At 43.1% G+C, this 21,479-nt stretch overlaps 1 protein-coding gene across 1 annotated transcript in view; it reads right to left on the bottom strand.

The window, feature by feature from the left end:
* The window catches only part of LOC138184321 (discoidin domain-containing receptor 2), a 155,361-nt gene extending 135,570 nt beyond the window's left edge, over positions 1 to 19,791 (bottom strand). Inside the window, exon 1 of the mRNA XM_069122187.1 lies at positions 19,461 to 19,791. The gene's annotated coding sequence lies outside the window, so the exon portion shown is untranslated. The remainder of the gene's footprint in view (positions 1 to 19,460) is intronic.
* Between the last annotated feature and the right edge of the window lie 1,688 nt (positions 19,792 to 21,479).

The raw sequence follows: 21,479 nt of genomic DNA, 5'->3' as shown, positions 1-21,479 counted from the left end.
TGTATCGACCTAGATAGTTCGAGTTGTAGACAAACCGTCTGACCGAGGATCAAAGAATCCGTGCTTCGATCTCGGCCAAAAATCCGATCGATCGGTTCTTTCTCTTTTCCACGATAAGAGAAGCGCTCTAAGCGACCAGGAAACGTCGTTACGCAGAATAAAACGAAACTTAACGAAGTAATATCGAAGATGCGCATGGAAAATTGTTATCCACCGAGCAACAGGATTTTCCGTTCTCTTGGCTGGATATCCGTTTGCTTATAATCTCCAGTGCATTTTTCATAGCAACGCGTTACGTTACATATTTATGTCACGCCCGATGTCCGACTCCTTTCACGTCGCTGGATATGCAGAAGCTGCACGAACATAGAACGAACGTAGCTCGCGTGGCTCTTACTACGTGGTACCCATTAATAATTTAGCAAGTTGAACAAAAGGGCGGTACTTGAATTTGATGTTACCATAGTTCTGCTTCCATCTCTCCTTTTCTTTCGTTTTCGTTCTCTCTCTCTTTCTCTCTCTCTCTCTGTGTGTGTGTGCTCATTCCCTTCCTTCCTTCCTTCCACTTGTGTCTGCTCTCTGCCTTCGTTCTGTTCTGCTTTCTGTTATCCATGACTCGTCGTACCCCTTGTATCCCTTGTATCACGATATATAAATCCTTTTCAGAGGCGCGCGTCCACCCTCTTCACAGAAAATCCGGACGGACGGGAATGAAAATGGGAGCTTACACGCGATTACAGACCCTCCGCCGGACCCTCCGGCCAGTTAGCCTACTTTCGAATAACTTTTGACATCGCACTCGACCAAATAAACCGGTTAACAGGACAACGGAAGCCTACTGTTGAATACGCTATGAATTAATGATCCATCGTCGCGATGAGTTCTGGCTCAACGTTAGAAATTAGTCGAACAACGCTGGGTCGTTCGCTTTTTCAACTGGTCGACGCTTTGATGTCGGTACGGTTCGCTTGTGTTACAGACAATGTCACTTCAAAAGGAACAAAAGCAAGTAATTCGTTACTATTTTTTAATTTCCCGACGAAACATAGTTAGAGCAACGTTCTCTAAGAGAATACGTGGCGCAGTCCTTTTGTCGTTTGCCAGAAAAACCGATTGTCCGTTCTACCGTGACGCACCTACTAGCGTAACCTTTCTGCTATATCTCCAACGCACTGGCGCAGATGATGGATTATGCCGGTCATTGAATTTTTCAATCATGATGCGCGCTTTGTACGCGCTATTGTCGCACAAGGGAGTCTAACAATCGCGATCAAAGATCCTCGTATTCAAACACTCGTGATCGTACGCCTTTCACGTGTCTCCGATTTACATGTGGGGTTACGGCTCCAATCGTGGGGAAAATGAAATAATCTCGTTATGTAAATGGACATCCAGCGACACCCACTGTCATTACGTCGCACGACTTGGTCGTGTTTCACGGTTGTTTTCTATACTATCTATTCTTATACTCGACGAAAGTCAAAGAGCTTGAATCATCGACATTTCCACATACCTATTTTCCTTCACTGTCTGAATATTAAAATCACGATCCCCTTAAGATCGCTGTGGTTATTTACATACAAGGATTTCTCTATTAACTCTTACCACTTTCCGATCTTCTTCAAGAGGGAACATCTTATTGACTGTGTAAAATTCTACAAGGGGATTCTATCAAACGCGTGTTTTACTACTTCCATTCAGGCGGCCGGTTAATAAATGTTTCGCGACAGTACAGCCATCGGCGGAAAGAAGTTAATAGGAACCTCTAAAGTTAATTAAGAAATGATAATAACTCACTGGCCGCGCCGGCATTTCTTATTTATGCCAGGCCTTCCTCTCTGCGTGTAATCGTGCCGGTGGAGGTTGCACGGTCCATCGTAACTCGCGTGACGGTAGCACACGCAGCGAGATTATGACACCAGCTCGTTACTCGAATGTAAGCTTACGACCATTCAGCACGAGACATCGCGTCCAGCCTTATTACGAGTGCAACGCGCGATTCATCGTAAATTAAAGGAACGAAGGGAGCAATCAGCAATCTCGCAATAGACCGACGCCGGAGATAAGGCTGCCTCGTTGAATCTCATTTAAGACCGAGTCTGTCTAAACGAAGTCGCTGCCGAGGGTGACTCGTTCTTCTCGACTCTAGTTACAAATTCCTCTCCCATTGTCCAGGGTCAGTGATGCCAGAAAAATACTTTTTCCAGCGATTCCCCCACCCCGATATTCTCGGATATCTTCTTTCCACTCAAATGACGAGACTACGAGAAATAAATATGTAGCGAGTCGTTCGTTGGCCTTACCGAGAAATTTCTCCTGTTGCACGCGTGAGAGATACATATGCATGCAGGTCTCGTCGCGGAGCAACGTCACTGATCGTGCGTATTATATTTTTCTCTTTCCACTCGTACACGTACACGTATTTCTCGTTTTATAGCCGCGCGATCTGACATAATTCGTAATAGTTGGCTATAATCGCCGGCTAGAGATTCATAGTCGACAAATTACTCATTAAATTGCGTTATCTAAATGCACATCGGGCCTCGATGGATACGTGTCGCGATCACTTAGCGCGCAAGATGAATGAAGCGCGCTATCTGTATTGAAAAATAAATTGAAAATCTATAATGAAAGATCTTTCTCAATCCATCACGTTACGTCGGTTACCGAAAGAATGATGAAAGTTTGTTAGCTATTTTTTTTTTTTCGAATATTTGTCGCTCTACGCTATACGCGATATTCTCTGTCTTGTCGGTTGTACGTCATCGAGTGTTTGATCGATTCACGATGGATATCGGTCGCGGGATAAATAAAAGCAGTCTGGTATAAATAAAACCGAACAAACACATCCTTCTCTCTATTTTTCGTTCCACCGGTATTATTCCTTTTGTACCTTCTATTTTGACTTTGTTACACGAACTTCCATTAAGTCTCGTCGATTTAGTACTCAATACGCTGTACCATTCTTGTATATCCTGAATGTAAATAATTTTTCGAACGAATAATAGACGAAAATTGGTACCCACGATAAAAGTACGGAATTAAAACGCGGTTAACCTTAACTCTCGTTCTTAATTTATATCGGTGGTCATTAATGCGAGAGTATCGATAAGCGGGCGAGTAACCGAGGCAGTCGCGTGTTCTTCAAACGATTATACCCGGACGACTCGCTGATTACATTACAATCGTTCGGAGAGTTCTTGATTACTAGGCAATTAATAAAACCGATAACCGGATGCGGAAAGTCGGTTGGCGCCAATCGCTCAACGATAAATGGCAAATGTACGAAGGACGATTCAGAGAAATCGATAATGAGTTCGTCTCTTTCGCCGTGTACTATTCCTCGCCATCGGTAAACCATGGATAAAATGTTTATGTACACTCTCTGGTATATAACGTTCATAAAGTACGCTTTAAACCCTCTCGCGTTCTATATCGGGAATTTTCAGTTTGCTTCTTTCCAAGTATTTCTCCTTTCGATAATTCAATTTGTTATATTTCCTAGCTCTATCGCGATGTACCTAGCAGACATACTGATTACTTTCGTGAATTAAAAGAGTCGAAAGGTAATGTCGTTTTAGATATTATTCATTAAAATCTACTTTGAAGTTTACGATTATTTGTGCCATTTCTCTATTACAAGTAACTTTGTCGGTGTAAACGATTAATTTGTTTTGTGAAAAGTAGAATTTCGATCGTTCGTTCGAGTAACGAAAATAGAAGTTTATAGATACAGTTGATCAATGTGGCTTCTAAATATGAGTGTAACGCGTCTCAAAAACGTGCAGAAAGAGGAGAGGTAGAAAGAATCGTTAAGGTGTAAGTAAACGATTGCAACGGTTACGTCGGAAAATTTTCGGTTAAACGAGTACCTTTCACACGGAAAATCGAGTAATAATACGATACCATGGACGGTATATTATCTTCCATTACCGAAATCTCATCGTGCCAGGCCTTAATTATCATTAACGACAGCGAAATCGATAGCGGTCTGTCGGTGTACACGAGCTCGTCAAGTTTCACGGAGAGCGTCGATAAGCTATACGAGGCTGTGGAATAATTCGCAATAAGGCAGAACCCTCAGGAATCGTGCGCTCCGAACCGATTCATGGAGAGTTCATCCTTTTTCACAGACGTGACGCACACGCGTATGTAAATTCCCCCGCGTCTCGCTGCAAAGATTCCTTTCGCGGGAACGAGAAAACGCGGTTGTACAGAAATTGCTTTGCCGTGTTTTACCCGCGTATACGATTTCTCCCCGCCCTTGTCCCTGCCACTTTTTCCTCTCCATTTTCTTACTTCGGTCACGCAGACACACCGTTTCACGTACGGGTCTACTACATGAATGGGATTCGACGTCGAGACGTAACGTGACTGTGTACGTATTTCACTTTCGACGGGGTTGCTCTCGAGTCTCGGATTTCACGGCTACACCGACCAACCTGCGATTACTTTTCTTCCGCTCGCTCGAACTTTGCGTTACATCCATTCAATCCGGGGGTGTTATTGAGAATGTACACGCCAAGCGAAAAATACTTTACTACGTCAATGGATACGTATACATTCGTAGATCGAGGAACAGAGAAAGTAGTGTTTTTTCTACATATCGTGTACTTTTGAAAGTAAATACAGTTTGTACAGTTTTTACATACGATTTTCTCTGGACTCAGACCAGCGAAAAATAACGAAATTGTCAGTTTAATTGGTTTCTGATTTTATCTAGTTTTTGTAATGGAATTTAGTTACGAAAGATCCAACGATGAAATGAAATAAAGTTTGGCGTAGAAACCTTAATAGAATACTCGAATAAAAATAGTTTAAAAACGGAGGAATATTTAACTTTGCTTAAATCAATAACTTCGTCGATTCTCGATTAATTTTTAATCGTGAATTCTTAAAGATCCGCCTGGAACCAGCCTGTTTCTGTTTCATACTAAATGGATCTTTTCAAGACCATTTAAATTTGCAGACGTTCCGTGTCAAAGAGACTCTAGACTCGAACTTATTTCAAATCCAATAATCAAAAGTGAAAGTGAAAGCGGCACGCAGCGAAATACTCGTAACTGTTCCGGATAGATGGATTTGCACGTCCGATTAAACACTTTCCGAACAACGTTATGGTTCGGTGCGAATGCTGCGAAAGCAACGAATTCGTCATCCGAAAATTCTTCTGGCTCCGCCTTTAAGAGGCAGCGTCGCGTGCTTCGCTCGCGAGAGATGCCGACTGAAATTCTCTCGCAGCTCCGCGTCCCGACCTTGTTCCTTGCAACCACCCCGGCTTCTTCTGCTCTTTGCCTCTGTCGTGGAATATTAATTACGACCACTTCACAAAAGACACCGACCGGAAGTTTTTGCCGGTTATCAAATGCAGAACAGGTTAATTAAATTCTCACCGCTCGCGGTTCGCAAAGGAACGCTACGCGCGCACCCATGGCCCGCACAATGCCGGGGTCAGAACACCTCGAGGTTGTGTTAATTAGGCATACGATGAATGGCACTACATTCATCCGAAAACGCTTCAAGTCAGCCTCGTGACTATATCGTCATCTATCGCGCGTTCGAATCTTCCATCATCACGCGGCAGACACGTTCGCGCATCACGATTATCGCGTATGCTGACACGCACACATTCTTGCCCATTCTTTGACCGCGCCAACTGCCGGAAGTGCAATAAAATCAAATGGAATTACCGACGTATCTAGGTACTTGACTTTCATATTATTTCTGGATTGCACACGGAGGCACGATGTTATTTGGATTCGTTTATTTCTCTTCTCTCTTTCCCTCGTTTTGCTATACGTACCGTGAAATTACAGCGAGGATGTTTTTCAGCTCGATAATTTTCTTTTATGGCTGCCCGATACATTTTGATAAATAAAACCGAACGAACGAGCGAGCGAACGGACGTGGAAAATGTTGCGCAAAAAGTATATTATATAACATAGTTGTTAATACGCGAGGGGTATTTAAAGCGAGCTATTCATTTCCGAAAACAGCACATAACACGCTCTTTGTTCGCAGTTGACGAGTCCAGGAAGTCGCGGAATAATCAAACTAATTAGGCGATACCATCAATGCACGGTCAGCGAGGATTGATTTCCACGGACCTACAGACAAAACCCCATAAGCGTAATTGGATAGAGAATACCACCGCACAGTTTATATTGATCGGAATGTTCACATCAACGATGTAATCATATTTGTCCAGGCATGCTTTGGAGCCCATTTCCATTGTGTTTGCTTAATAATTATGGATCGATTTTGGTATTGGATAATATTGACCCCTGTTCCTGCCACATATCACTTCGTTGCGGTGCATAAACGGATAACGGGCGACCGCAATCTAGTGCAATCTAGATGATAGGCTAAAAATCATGTCGGTATGCTAAGCGCCGTACATTCCCATTTCATCATCGAACATCCACTATCTATCCCCTATTGTGGCGACACGCACGTTCGCCGTCCCTCGGCATTCCAATCATTTTCGATTTTCTACTTTTTAACGTACCAAACCTCGTTTACAAGTTCGTTTATTAGAGGAATAATGTATATAGAAAATATGAACGATACGTTGTTATCGAAACCTGTTCCAGTTTACATGCCGAAAATGATCAGCAAAATTTGACATGACCTGACGTAGTCGTGTTTACTGAGTCGAGCATGGCAAGTTTTAATTAACGAGTCGAGCTGCGCGAGGGTGTTGCAGAAACCTCCATGCACTCCCCTACACCCACCGTAGTTGATCGCTCCAGAGGTATGTAACTTTATGTACATATATGCTACGATGGTGGCCTATAAACCCTTCAGGGATTACACGTGCAGATGCGCGTAAACCCGCTGCTAGATAGTAGCTGGACATCAGGCTTCAGTTATTTCGTCCATCAAAAACGCGCGGATCAACGGTGAAGATTTTCACGTGCATCATTCCGAATTTGGTTTGCGTCCGTTTCATATCGCTATCAACCGACGTTTCAGTGGATCTACCAGACAGTTTCCATCGGAGCAATTTTTTACCTTCAATCACCGACGGCTTGCAAAATATACAAATCCAAAATCTAATCATCTCTAATTGCCGAGTGGAAGCATTGTTCGAAACGATTCGATTTGCTACGTGAAGTTCGACCGGAAATTATACCCAAGCGTTGTAATTCTATCTGGACCAATTGCTGTGCATTTCCTACTTTAGATTTACGATGTGTCAATATTGACTGTCAAGCACCAAAGAGTAAGATGCCAATAATGTGAAATTCGTAGGTAGATGTGGTAGATCGTAGAAACTTGTCTATATTCGCTAGCGATTTAACCAACAACATTTGCAAATTCAATAATCGAATTTCGAGAAAGATTTCATGAACTCTACAAACGTCCTCCTTACACTCATAGATATGTATGTTTACCTTTTCTATGTATGAAGTTTCAAAAATTAAATTTCGTACATAATAAATTAAATCTAATAAATGTAGTCGAATTTTTGCGGATCACTCAGTATACTCACGCACGGGTGCGTATCGGTCGATGTCGAACGTCGAAAAGTGTTCGTTCGCTCGGCAGGGAAGGTGTTACACGTATCCCAGGGGCAGCGGTGCATGTCGGGCTAATTGATTCCCAACGACGACGCGCACGTGTCACGCGTCATCAGCTGCAATGTGCATATGCACACGAGCAACACGCGCGTTTTATGTATACGAAGGGTAATTCTGCGAGTTTCGGTCTCGCTCGGTGAAATTCATACGCGATCCTCGCGTGACCGTGATTTTTAATTCATTTATGCCGTAGGTCTGAGATATTCGTCGAGCAAATTGGATTTTTAAGAGCTTAAATCGACACGCGGCACTGTATGAATGGAATATGAATAATCATCGTACCGCTGCCGATATTCGCCATTAAAATATTCCGCGTAATATTAACTACGAATGAAAACGAGATAATTTAGCGGAAACTCGTGGTTTCCCGTGTTGTACGGCTCGATGTTTTGCCCGTGTTAGCCGATGAATTAACTGATTTCGAGCGACAAGTGTTTCTCGTTCATGCGTGACTACGATCCACGTTACACGGAGAAGGCACTTGCTAAACGCGTTCGCAAACCACGTGTCCGTTTTCGTGGCGTTATCTTGAATCGTACAGTGTTATTAATGAGCTCACAATGTGAACGGGTTGTGCGTATCCCCGACAGGTATACGATGTAATAATAAGCTATTATCGTTGCGCTTTCATTGTCGTTGCGAGCAACGCTAGAAACCTGACCGCAACCACATCGTCTCGAGATTCACGAGGAGAGATACTTTCTCGTCGGTTGCCTGCCGGGGTAATCCAATTTTTCTCGTTTCACTTTTTTCATTGGTGAACTTCGTTTCGAAACTTGTAATCTCCTAGATTGAATGTATAACCGCCAAAGGGAGTGCAGGTATACGCGTATATATTTCGTTCGATGTGCAAGCTGCATTTTATTAGAATAGTTCGCTCTAAGTTTTTTAATAGAACACCCTTCCTATATATATATATATATATATATATGTATATACACGATGTATCTTTTCTTGTCTAACGCTACATAGCCGGGAGAGTAACTTTCTTTTTTTACAGCAGAGTCTCGAGTTATAGGAAGAGATACCGTTACAATAATAAATGCTGGTGAAATTTTCGTTGGTAAAACGTAGGTACAAAGAGAAGTATACACGGAGCTGACGTAATTTTTCTATAGCCATTATCGCATTATCGGCTTTGAGAAGTTACATGCCGTGTGACAAGAAATCGGTAGAAGTTGCCGCGGGGAGTCTCGAGACAACGCGATCTTTTATCGATTTCTTGCTCGCGTCTTCTGCTTAACAAGAGAAATTCGAATTCAAGCTTACAATAGAATCCCCGGCCAAAGGAACCTGCGATAAACGAACAGAAGGGTCTTCATGGCGAATAAACACAAGCAACGGATAGAAAAATGTAATAAATATAAAGCTTTACAGCGACGATAGAAGACACGAAGTACAATCTCTCTTTAAGCGGATCGGTATTTCTCGTTTCTGTAATATCCTTTTCGTTTCCCGAGCGAAAACAAGCTATCGAAACACGGAACGTGATCACACCGTCCGCGTATTTTCCACGACGACGTTGAAAATCTCGACTTAAATCATTTAACAGGAGGTAGCGACACACGCGCGCGTTAGAAGTGCAATGGCAACTTCAGTAGCCACAGCGGCGTTCTATCTCGTCGTTTTCGACTCCTGCCATATTTTGCCCTTTCATTAGGCGACGAAAGCCACGTGATTAATGGAGTTCCGTTACCGCGCGGTTTTCATCACGACGCCCCGACAGCCACGTCAGTCAGGAGTTTCGTGAAGCGCGATACAAACGCGTGGAAACGGAAAGGTTTAACGGATGAAAAGACGAGGGAAGGGAATCGCGCGATCGTTCGCGCGAATCGTAAACACGTACATTTTTGCTACGGTGAACACCGTCACCCGCCAAGCGTGACTTTGCAAAACGAAAAACGCAGGGAAAGAGAGGACTGTAAAAAACGACAGAAACAGAGGAGGGTTAGCGAGGGGCAAAAAATACGAACGAATCGTGCGTAGAGAAGAGCCGCGATGTTACGTGTCAATGGATATCGTTCTAATGAAGAGAGCTCGACTGATGCACCCATCTTTGCTCGGGCAAATCCTCGATTTCATAAAACGCCGTCTTATAAACGCGTCGACGCGCGTTCGGTGGTTCCTCTACTCTCTGTGAAATCAGTCACGACGACAGACGCAGACAGTCCGCGTGTACCACGTTTTCGCGTAAAAAGGAAGACGCAAATGCTGAGACGCAGTCGTGTGCGTGCGTGTATCCGTGATACAAAACACTTTTGTACGAATCTGCATCGGCAGCTATATGATCCATGCGCGAGCGACCTCGACCCCTCCGGCTCCTTTTCACGAGTGCACATAATGCGATCTCATTTTATTTTGCGCCTCTCCGTTATCGTCTGCGTTCGTATAACGCCGCCGGCTGGCGTTCATGAGAGAAGGAGGGGAGTCGAACAAGGAGAAAAAAAAGAAGGAATTTCCGTCCCTTTTCCAGCGCTTCCTCGTCTTCGCGCAAACGAAAGTCAAGTAGATTTTTCGCCGACGATCTTGCGCTTCTGTGCAAAACGCACAGTGCGTTCACGCGCTCGTTTGTGTATTGATTTGGGAGCAAACGTTGCCGATATATTTCTTCTACTCGATCGGGTGGTGCGGAATAAAAGAAAGTGCCGTGGGGAGGGCTTATATTTTCCAGGATTGACGCATGACAGGCGTAATCGCGTTAGTGGTAACGAACGATAGGAATATATGGAATACGCCAAAGGAATTCTCTGTAACAGGGTTAACAAGTCGGAACTTTATGCGATAGAACAAAATTAACTTACGATATTACGAGCTCCATTATATTCTCATTATCTTATAAAAGGCTACTTGCAATACTCTATTAATCGAGCTTCTCTGCCGGTAACAATTTTTGGAAGAAAAGAAATTCGCCTTTTTGTAAGATACTATTCGAGAAATGTCGACACGAAAGTCGATATAAAAGATGATCGGCGTATCTACTCGGTGCTATCGGTGCTAGACATCGCGAATCGCTATCGATGGAACAAAGCGCATAGATAATGAACGACATTCGCGACGGGTTGGATCGTTGTCGATTGCCGCGCTCACCGCAACGATAATCGAGAGGTTAACGATCGACGTGACCGAAGGTATTGCGGAAAACGTGACGCGTTGCTATTGATTGTTACGTCGGCGTTGTTTGGAGCAACACCGTGCGTACGCCAGAAGAAGATGGATACAACGTGCGAGAGCGTATGCCGCCTGGCCTCGACCCTCCACGTAACAAATTGTTTATTGCCACATGCTCGACTCTCACACCGTACGGAAATGGGGTTGAGTGGCCGCGACGCCGGCCTCCCAAACACCCAATGCCAATCTTCGCCCATTGCCGTAGCATACGTTGTTCCTTGTCCGGGGGTTGCTGCAGTATAAACGTAAAATCGTGCACACACGCGCGCGCCTGGCTCATTGGCGCAGGGATACGGACACCAATCCCAGAGGGTTAGGCAACTTCGTAACTGCGGTCCGTTACAAAAATTCTGGAAGAGATCGTTGTTTCGTTCCTTTTCTTTTTTCTTTTCTTTTTCCTCCTCTTTTCCCTTAATATAGACGGATCACGCGTGGCTGCCAGAGGCTCATAATACATATCTGGCAGAGTGTGTTCTCGTATCCGTGCGCATACATACACGTATGCGTTTCTTTTCTTCTTTTGTCCGACAGCGCCGGATCCCAAACGTGGAGAGATCGACCGGACCAAGAATACTACGAAATATTCTTCTTGTGCATCCAGATATCCATGTAGGGACTTTCGTACGAAGCGGACGCCATTACGAACCGGTAAGAACGTCGGCGTACCCGAGGCATTTGAAAGATTTCAATTCCAGCGACGGCTCTCGCGGAGGAGACAGGAGTAATCGTCGGGGATCAGGTATTCAATATCGGGGGAAGACTGAAATAATCGTGTCGAACGAACGACGCTTCGACACACCAACTTTAATTCAATCAACCGTCGAGTTTCTATCACGATTGATCAATATTTGCCGCGCGATAGTTCCCCGTTATGATTTTCGCTTTCAAGTTTTCGCAGCGACGACGTTACGGAGCGGAATGTACTCTGTGAGACGTTAGCATTTCACGATGTCGATCTCCGACAATTTCTGCATGAGCAAGCATTTTGTGGTTCCATGTTGGTTTGACAAAAATTCGCTCGATACTCGGTCGATACAAAGTGGCGAGAGAAAGGAAGAGAGACAGAGCGGCGGACAGTTAAGCTGGCAACTTTGCTCGAGGACCCTCGGTGAGGAAGTTTGAACAAACGAGCGTGTATCGGCGCGTGAGGTTGCGGCAAACGCGCGTTCGCGTAGGCTAGACGTTCTCCAGCGTGAAATAGGCGGACGAAGAGGCGGAGATCTTTCTTTGCTACAAGAAATACGACGTTGAAGAAGGCGAGAGGACAGCAACAGGAACAGCAGCAGCAGGAAAGGCGGACTCGGTTCACCAGACAGTCGTTATCTTATTACTGATATCGCATCGCTGCCGTACGCGTCTCGTCCCGGTTTCGCCCCGTGTCCTGAACAAATGTTTGCGCCACACTACCGCGGACAGATAGTGGTGCAAACCGGTAGACTTCCTGTTTGCCCTTGAGTGTGCTCCGGTGCAAAGAACACGTACACAACGCACACAGCTCGCACGACAAACGAGGACAAACGTAGACAAACGGGGCCACGATCGGCCCGCGGTCCCTACTCCCTACTGCAACTGGGCTATTTGGGTTAGAACGAGTTATCGCCTTTCGGAAGTTTGCACCTAGTTGCACCTTCCGAAAGGCTTTCCGTGTGGTGCGCGCTGAACCTGCACTCTCATAATGCATTATCTCACAGGGAAATGTGTGTTGTACGCGCGCCAACGACGCGGCTAGCTCTCTCGGTCTTGTCGGATCGAACTTGGCATGTTTGCGTTCCTAGTTACGAACAACCACCGTTACGAAACAGTTCGCTTACCGTTTCGTCAACGTCGTTAACGGCAAGGCTGCAATTGATGACAACAGGCTTCTCGGAGATAAGACGTTGAGCTTAACGTTCTGATATGTATCTTCGATCGAGAAAGTTGATCTTTGATTTAACACTTTGATAGACTTACAACTAAGTATAAAGGAACATAAGACAAAGTACTACTTATGATTAAGTATTATACAATACCCAATTCCATAATTTGATAACTGTATCAGAAATTTAACGCACCGTTGCCTCAAGATAATAACAATAAAATTGTAGATACCGTCCAAAAATATTTCCGCTATAGAAAAAAGAAAAAAAAAAACAGTTTTATCGCGCGGATAAACTAAGCCGCTTTAACCACTAGAAAACAGCAATTTCGTTGAACATGGTGCTTCAGCGGAGAGGATTCGATGCCCTCCAGTGAATACATATTCAACGATACATTTTTAAAAATATTCTACGAGGCTCTTTTAAACACCGCCCTCGTAACGTAATGTCGATAGGGGTACGCGCGGTAAACGAACGCTTTCATAATGGGTTAATACAGGCGCATACATAACGCGCGCCACGCATCGTAGTAAACGTTCTCGTTACCTTGACGCATATCCACTTTCGTACAGCCTGAGATAACGTAGGCAGCTTGGTAACGGAAAAGCGGTCGCGGTGAGTAGTTTATGGCATGGAAATGGTATTAGTCCCGATAAATATAAAGCATTCCCCGGGTGGCGCGAGCTGGAACATGGTATCGGCGCGAGAGCGTATTTCGCCTTCTAAGACAAATGATGTATCGCCCTTTAGGAAATATATCAGGCGTGAAAGATATGACGCGTGTGCTAGATGAGGAAAGAAATTCAATGGCAGAGCATCTCACGGGCTGTTTCATCGATGCTGCATGCCAGCCTCGGTGAAAGATCGATTCGCGGTCTAAAAGCATAAGATTCCTGAACGAGCACGCAGACGGCACCAGGTTTTATGTAACACCGTTGCCATTACGGATCTTAGGTGGCCCGCAGATTCTATTGGTGGAACCGGATCGCTTTACTGTCCAAGCGGTACAAGCCTGACGCGCTTCTACGTTCTCGCGCTGAACAACAACTCGAAATAGCAGTGTAACAGGCGTGATGGGTAAACGGTCGCGAGACTATTTGGAAAGACGCCGAGATACAAACTGTCTAACGAAGACGGGACTGACCTAAACAACTGTTACTGCGTCCAACGACCAGCGGTCTCGTAGTCGAACAGGTGCTGAGAGAACAGGTTCCTAAATTAAACAACCTCGATGCCAGTTTGGCGAAGTATCGGTTCGAAACGTACCTATGTAACATGGCTACGATACCTAAACGTTTTGAGCTGTTTCTGCGATCTCTAAACGGAAGAATAAATAACATCGTGTAGGTAGTAGTAATATTTTTTCTCCGTAACAGGTCGGAGTAGTTAAAACACCGAGCACTTTACTAAACAAGCACGCTTCTACTTATTTGGAGCAATCTACTGCGGATAATGGACTCTTTTCGTTGCACGTATGGAACGACAATGATTTCGCCAGGTACGAAAGAAACGAAACGAAGAAGTTTGTCGTATTAATGGTAGGGGTGAGTAAAGTAAGAATTACTCGGGCGATAATAACCGATGCCGGCTAGCGAGATGCCTGCGGCCGATATAGCCTCGTTTATCGCGAAATCCCTATAAAAATGTTTACGAGAAAGCCGAGTCCCCTGGCGGCTGAAATCGACGTGTTAATCGCACGCGATGCTGACAGTACCGTGCACAAAATGTGACTGTAATCTCACGCGCGTGATCACTCGGCGAACAGGCCGATTATTCATTATGCGCCTCTGAGCTGTTTCAACGTGACGATGTCGTGCACGCAATTACTCCTAGGGGCCTCGATAAATATTTTGTTCGGGCGAAATTAAGGTTTCGGTGTGCCACGATGCTGCACGTTACGAGGCCTGGTTAAAGTGCCGTAGTAAATTGCGCCCGAGTATGACCCGGTGTCATCGTTCGTTACATCGGACGACCTTATAATTGCTCCGACGCGGAAAGAGACGCTCGTCTCTGCTTCCTCTGTCGGGGATGGTGGAACAGCCCCTAATAAACGTCTCGGTAAATATTCCTCCCCGGATAGAGTGTTTCGTTGCGTGAAAAGCGTAGGATCCGTTGTCGAAAGGCCAAAGGCTCAAGAGTGGTTGTTCGATCGAAACCGGTAGCGGTGGTGGTGGTGTCGAAAACGAGGCAGCGTTGAAACGCGAAAGCACAGGCCAACGAGGCTCGTTCCCGAATCGACAGAGAAATTTTGATGCGGCTCGCGCGTTTGTTTGTTCCGCGAACGGCCCGGGTAATTCCTAAATAATTACGCTTTTAATTAGGTAACGTTGAAAACGGGTTGCTAATTTTCATTTAATTTCTGCCTTGTAACGGGTTCTATTCAAACGGTGCGCCCAGCAACCGTGCGTTGGAAAATTTATTATCGCGAACGCACGTAATTGAACGTTCGCGAATATTTCACGAGATATGCGAGCAATTTTCCCCGAATCCTTAATGAAAGCTTATTAACTATTATCGTGGCCGTAAATCCAGCTGCGTAGTTCCTCGAATATATTGAGTCATAGAGGTTCGTGCATCACTTCACGAGCAGGAAACGAGGAAGAGAAACGAAGAGAAAGAGAAAGAGAAAGACAAAGAGACAGAGACAGAAAGAGATATGTCGCAAAAAAAAACCCGTATCTAGCAGCGCGCCTGTTTCTCTACGTTTTAAATCATCGTTCTGCTAGGAAACATCGATTCCAATTGTTCTCCATGGACGCGGGTTATGAATTCGAAGCTAGGAAACTCGGAAAATCCGAGCGTTTCCTGGCGAAAAGCAACGAGACGAAAGTCGATATTCGAATTCGTAACAGTTCTATACCGGCGTGAACATTGTGCAATTCTATCCCCTGGGTGATCGTTTCGTGCGTTCGTTCTTCGTTCTGCATCGGTAAAATCCGTTAATTAATTCACAAACGCACAAAGTGAATACCAAATCGTCGCTCACGGATTCCTGCTTGTGGTTTTATCCTTTCACGCGTTACAATATACCCCGATGGAAGCAACGGTTGCAATTGTGCGCGCGTGAGAGAAAGAGACCCGAATAGAATATCGGAGAAGAAAGAGAGAGAGAAGGGAAGAGAAAGAAAGGGGATGGTCGTTGCTCCGAAAATACGCACTTCGGGAATACATCAAAGGCAGGAGCCGGACGTGCATATTCACTCGCCTACGTTAATTTGATTGTTCTGTTTATTTCTGGTAAATGAAATTAAAATAGCTCTACTTCTCTGGGGCCCTGCAGTTTCGGCGACAACGAACGAGAAAAGAGGAAAGCAGGGAAAAAGGATGGGGGTGAAAAGGGAAAAAGAGAGAAGGGTGGACGCGGGGCCGGTGGTAGCTTATTGCGACTCCACCTTTTTAATTAAAGTTTGAAACTGAACTAGCGCATGCAAGAGGGTTCCGTGGCTCCGAGCGAAGAGGAGTACGGCACATAAAATAGTCAAGTGTAGCTTTCTTCTCGGCCGAGCACTGTCATCCTGCTTGTTTGACATTCTTGCCATTATAAAATGAACACGGCACTACATCCGCGATGCCCTTCATTTACAAATGAAATTCGGGAAGTTTAATCATTTTACAACCCGTTCAAAGGTATCGTCTCATTCATCCGGTTGTAGCAAAAATTTCACCTATCACTCTTTTGGAGGATTCGATTCTTATTAAATACGAAATATGTGGCCTGAAATACATCTCTTAGAAAGTAGCTTCTTCCTTTTTATGTTTATTAGCAACTGGATATTAATAAATTCATCGTACAACGGTACATTTTCTTAATGAAAATAGCTTTTTATCAGGCCGTAATAAAAAATTGATCTACTTGTTTTTAAACGATATTATCATTATTACAATATCTATATATAAAAATAGCTTTTCGATATATTTATATCTATAATAACTGTGTATAACACGCATCATTAACCCAGACTCTATATTACTTTGTTTTAATTAATCGATGAAAATCACGAGTTAAATGAACAATCGTTGCGTCACAACGACTATTCACATGATGCATGAATAAGTGCAACTCGCGCAAGTGTCCCGTATCTAATTCACCTTCATAAGCTTTATAGCGGCATTGTGTTGCAGCCTGGAGCTACCATTAATTTCGTTAATGGTTAATCAATAAACAAGCAAGTCACGAGTATTGCTCTAGCAACGGGTAATACGTGTGCTCCTATGGTTTTGGCTGATCATCGAGAAAGAGTGGGAGAGGAAGAAAGAGAGAAATGGACGGGAGAGACAAGAAAGATAGTAAGTAAACGGTACGTGTGCCCGGGACGAGAGAGTGTAAGAAAATAGGCACCTGTTCGGGCCACTGTTGTGCAGATGAGCGTTTGAATGCTAGGAAAATGAGAGACGGTCGAAAAAAGGAAGCGAAGGAACCAAAGACGCGAGAACGAACAGGAAGAGAAATTATCGCGGAAGAAACGCTATTTGTTATCAGTCCGAAGTAATATAATGGCTCATATGGCCGTTGATTGATGTTGCTACACTACATTTATATGCTCTGTTCAGGCCGATCTATATTCAGAGGAAGCATAATTTAACTTCAGCCCTGTTCTTTGTTGTTGGAAAACGTGGCTGTGGTGACGAAGAAGAATTATACCCTTCGATGTCTACCGAAAGTTTCTTTAAACAGCGCGAGCGAGTGAAAAGCACGCAGATCGGCACAGTAAAGAAAAACCTTTTTAAATCCACGCATTAAGCGAAAGAAATTACTCTGAAAGAAATAACATTACGTTGCGAAATTGTTTCTTCTATGCACACGTATACGAATAACCGAGGCAAGAATATACGCGCTGGGCGATTTGAAAACGCATCATTCAGCTTGCAATTCACGTTTCCACGACAAAGAGAAGCAATTTTCGCCGGACCGACGGCAATATGGACGTAAATACGCCGATTACGCGCGATTAATTATTTATGCGGTGGTCGCTTTATTATCGGTGCAAAACGCTTGTAACTGGTTGATTGTGCAAAACTGTCGTTCCACGGAACGCGCGTGGTATTATCTCAGGAAGATTGCCACGTCGAGTTGATGCGTGTCTAACCTAGTGCAGGAAGAAAGTACACCAAGAGAGATTCTAAACCAACACGTGAATGGATCGCGATCGTAAGAACCTTCGAAGGAGTCGTTGACATGAAGTAGTTTATAAGTAGAATGACATGCATGGTATACACTACTGCATTACGCGAAGAGAATCGCTTATCGCGAGGAAGCAACCAGTGGTGCAGTTTCCACGTGGCCTTATGACAGTTACGTTTCGAAACGATTAATATCAGCTAGCTGTATGCGTGAACGGGGACATCCTCGCTATACCTATAGATGCGAGTTGAGAATAGTGTACGGACGTTACCTTGTCTCTTAGTTGCGACGCGCAGCGAGATAAGTGTACGAAACAGTTGGTAAACGGTGAAAGATAAGAGAAAACGGAGACTCGAACTTTTCTTCGTAATTCTTCTTGTTTAGAATTGTATGCGTAAGCGGGCGGGGAAAGCTAAGAGTTTCTTAAATAAGCGAAACGTGTGTTGGTTTTTTCTGGTTTGTATGGTTTTCTCCGTGCTTCTGTGTATAGTTAGCGATGTATCGATTTGTTTTTACATCACTTTTCTGGTATTATTTTTACGATATTTTTATTTTTGTATTTTTATCCAAACAGTTACAAAATCAATGATTTGTTTTATGAATCAAAAATGAAATTTTTATCATTTATTTACGGAATATGTTTCAAGAAAGTATTTTTACATCTCGTACCTTCAGTTTCTGGTTCAAAAAATTTGAATGCTCTACACTTTTTTTATCATCGAACAGAGGAAAAATTATTTCGGGGAAAATATCTCTGAATAGAATAGCAGAGTTGGATTTTCCGTACTAATTGAACCTCCCCTATTTCCTCTATTTAAATAATTACTGTTTCGTCATAATTCTGAATTACTCGAAAATTACCGCATAGAGCTTACGTAATGATTTTTCGTCTCATTATTATAAAACGAATTCGTTGTGTTTAATATATAGAACACGTTTCATTTTTATTAATACATAATTTAAAAAATGAAATAAAAAAGAATATTCTGCTTTCATATACGTTATTCAGTCTAGTTAATATTTTATGCAACATGCTATTTGCATCGTTGCATTAAAAAGAATTGTTCGATAAGCAGTTATACGAAAAAGATATACTTTTCAAATAATAGCGCCATTTTTGTAACCTATGTGATTGCGAACTGCACTGCTGTCGCCTGAATTATGATTATAAATTTCTCGTTCCTACTGCCTTCTAAATCGTCACTTTTTCTTAAAAATTTTACATTTTTAATACGTAATTTGCATTGGGACTAGAAAGGTTCGTGCTTTCTCATAAATTCACAATATAAATATATCTCATATATGAAATACTAATAATTTTGACGATAAAGGATTTACAAAACACCGAGATGCATAGAACGTATACGATTGTCAAATGGAGTATACAGAGTGTGCACCGTGTATATCTATGCCGAGTATGTCACCGCATACGAATACGTTACACGTCCTAATATACATGAAACGACACACATGTACTCACGCGCGCTATTCAAACGGAAGTTCAACTTTATCGGTCTAAGAATATTGGCAGGAAGGTAAAGGAAACACGTCGCCTCGTGCGCGATCAAGAATTCTAAACCACGCGTCAGAATCGAAGTCTGTCGAACTGTCAGTAACGATTGGAACTATCCTTCCTTTACGGGACGTGTTCCACGCGCACGTTCGAAACAATTTCGAAGAACCGAAAGCGAAGAAAGTGAATGAAAATAGGAAGTAAGAGAAAACACTCACGTTTTTTTGACAGCAAAAATAGCCGGCGTGCCTTGCGTTTTCGTGTCGCAGGATACGCTGAATCGTTGATTTCCTCTTCCTCTTTCCTTGGTGCACTGTCTCCTTCGTTGCGTCGTAAGGATATGAAGTATCACGCGCGTAACATGAAACTTCGCGACATGACACCGCACAGAAATCACTAACAGAAAACTGCGAACGATTCACGATCGACGAAATTTCGTCCTTCGTAATGTTAGAGGTTAAGCGTGCGAGTACAGTTTTCGCGCGTTATGACGAACGAACGTGGGTACGGCCAATCGACGAAGGCAATGCGTACCCCTCGCGACCCCGTGACGAACTGAGGATCGCGCTGATGGTACAGCGCCACCGTGACCCGTGGAGACACCGTAAACTAAACTTGCACCCGTATATACCGTCTACCGTGGGCCCGCACACGCGACTAGTAAATACGAAAGGAGTATCTTCGAAGTTCGGTAAAGTTGTTCGTCTTTCGCATTTTCATTTCACGTGACTCGATTTATCCGATCGTAAAGTGCTAATCGAATTGTTTGACCTTTGTAATAGTGCCGTGATACTTTCCTTCAAACTCTTCGAGACAAGAACTAATCAAACGTCAAAGTGTTGACAAGGGTACAGCACTTCTGTGAGTATAAACAATATTTATAAAAACACTGCTTTTTCATGCTCAATGATGTTTTCGACGATATTCGAGAATATATAATGATATATTTGATTATTCTAATTGATGTATATAAGCTACATATGTATAAGTTGTATATGTAGTGATTCTTGTAAAGTGACGCCATTAGAGAGATATCGATATGAGTATGAAAATTAATCGATATGGTATAGATGGAGAGCGTAGACACCATATTACAATACTGTGTCAGATCTTTTATACAGTTGCATAGATCTTGATAGGTTAGGACAATAGAAAATTAATTTTTATTTCTTTAAAAGACATGATATATATTGTATCTGAATTACTGTTCGAACTTGCATATATCATAATTTAAACGTAACTAAATAAGTTTGAAAATGTACAGCGTTACGAACATGTCACGAAAATAACAATATACAATATAACCTACGTGCGCAGTGTATATATAAATTAAAAAATTGATAAAAGAAAGGTTTGATTTTACGATACACATAACCTTAAAAAACAAATAGTTTGTATACGACGTATCTCTGCAGAACAACAATTTTGTACATGTATACTTTTCTCATACATCTTAAAACTTTGTAATAACCGTATTGGTCGCTTCATGAGGATCACTTTATACATCTATCAATTCGATCATAATTTCTGCTGCTTTTTGCCATAAAAATTCTACAATTCATTGGATTTCAAAATTCGGATGTTGTGTTTGTAACGTCTACACATACATATCGACCATTTTTCTTCTTCCTATTTTTATCTTTTGCAACATCGAACAGTACCATACAAGTTTACGACTGACCGTAGTTTTTCATCGTGTTTTTTCGGTTCCTCCTTTTTCCCCTGTTGTGTTTTCGTCGTTTCGGATGAATTTGAGTTACCGCATCGCTTCTCTACTACTCCGTTTCCATGACTGTAACTTCGTATATGAGAGACTACGCCGCACGTACGACTCCTTGCACGCGTTTTACGATTCACGGTAGACCCCGAGGTCTGATTCGGTTCGTCTGGCGCGACGAATGTCAAACGTCGACGCGAACATTCAGCGGCTCTGTAGAGAAACGAACGGAGCGTATAAGAGGATTCCTTTCAAAAATGTATCCTTAGGGCAGCTTCTGTAACGGATGTTTTGACATATTAAAAATGAAGAAATATCAGATATGAGTAAAACTCACTTCATATAGGAATTCAGACTAATATACGTACCTATACATTGTCAAGACATCTCTACTTTTAAATTCTCTTCATATCTTTATCCCTTCCTCTAGTTCTTTTGTAGTCGAACATAGGAATATTGATTATACATATTCATATCTCTTGTTTGAACGATGATATTAGTCATAATATATGATGATATA

Source organism: Bombus flavifrons, chromosome 1, assembly GCF_040668555.2.
Source record: "Bombus flavifrons isolate JBK064 chromosome 1, iyBomFlav1_principal, whole genome shotgun sequence".
Classification (NCBI taxonomy): domain Eukaryota; kingdom Metazoa; phylum Arthropoda; class Insecta; order Hymenoptera; family Apidae; genus Bombus; species Bombus flavifrons.
Note: the sequence above shows the minus strand (reverse complement) of the source record. Positions and strands in the feature narration are given on the sequence as shown.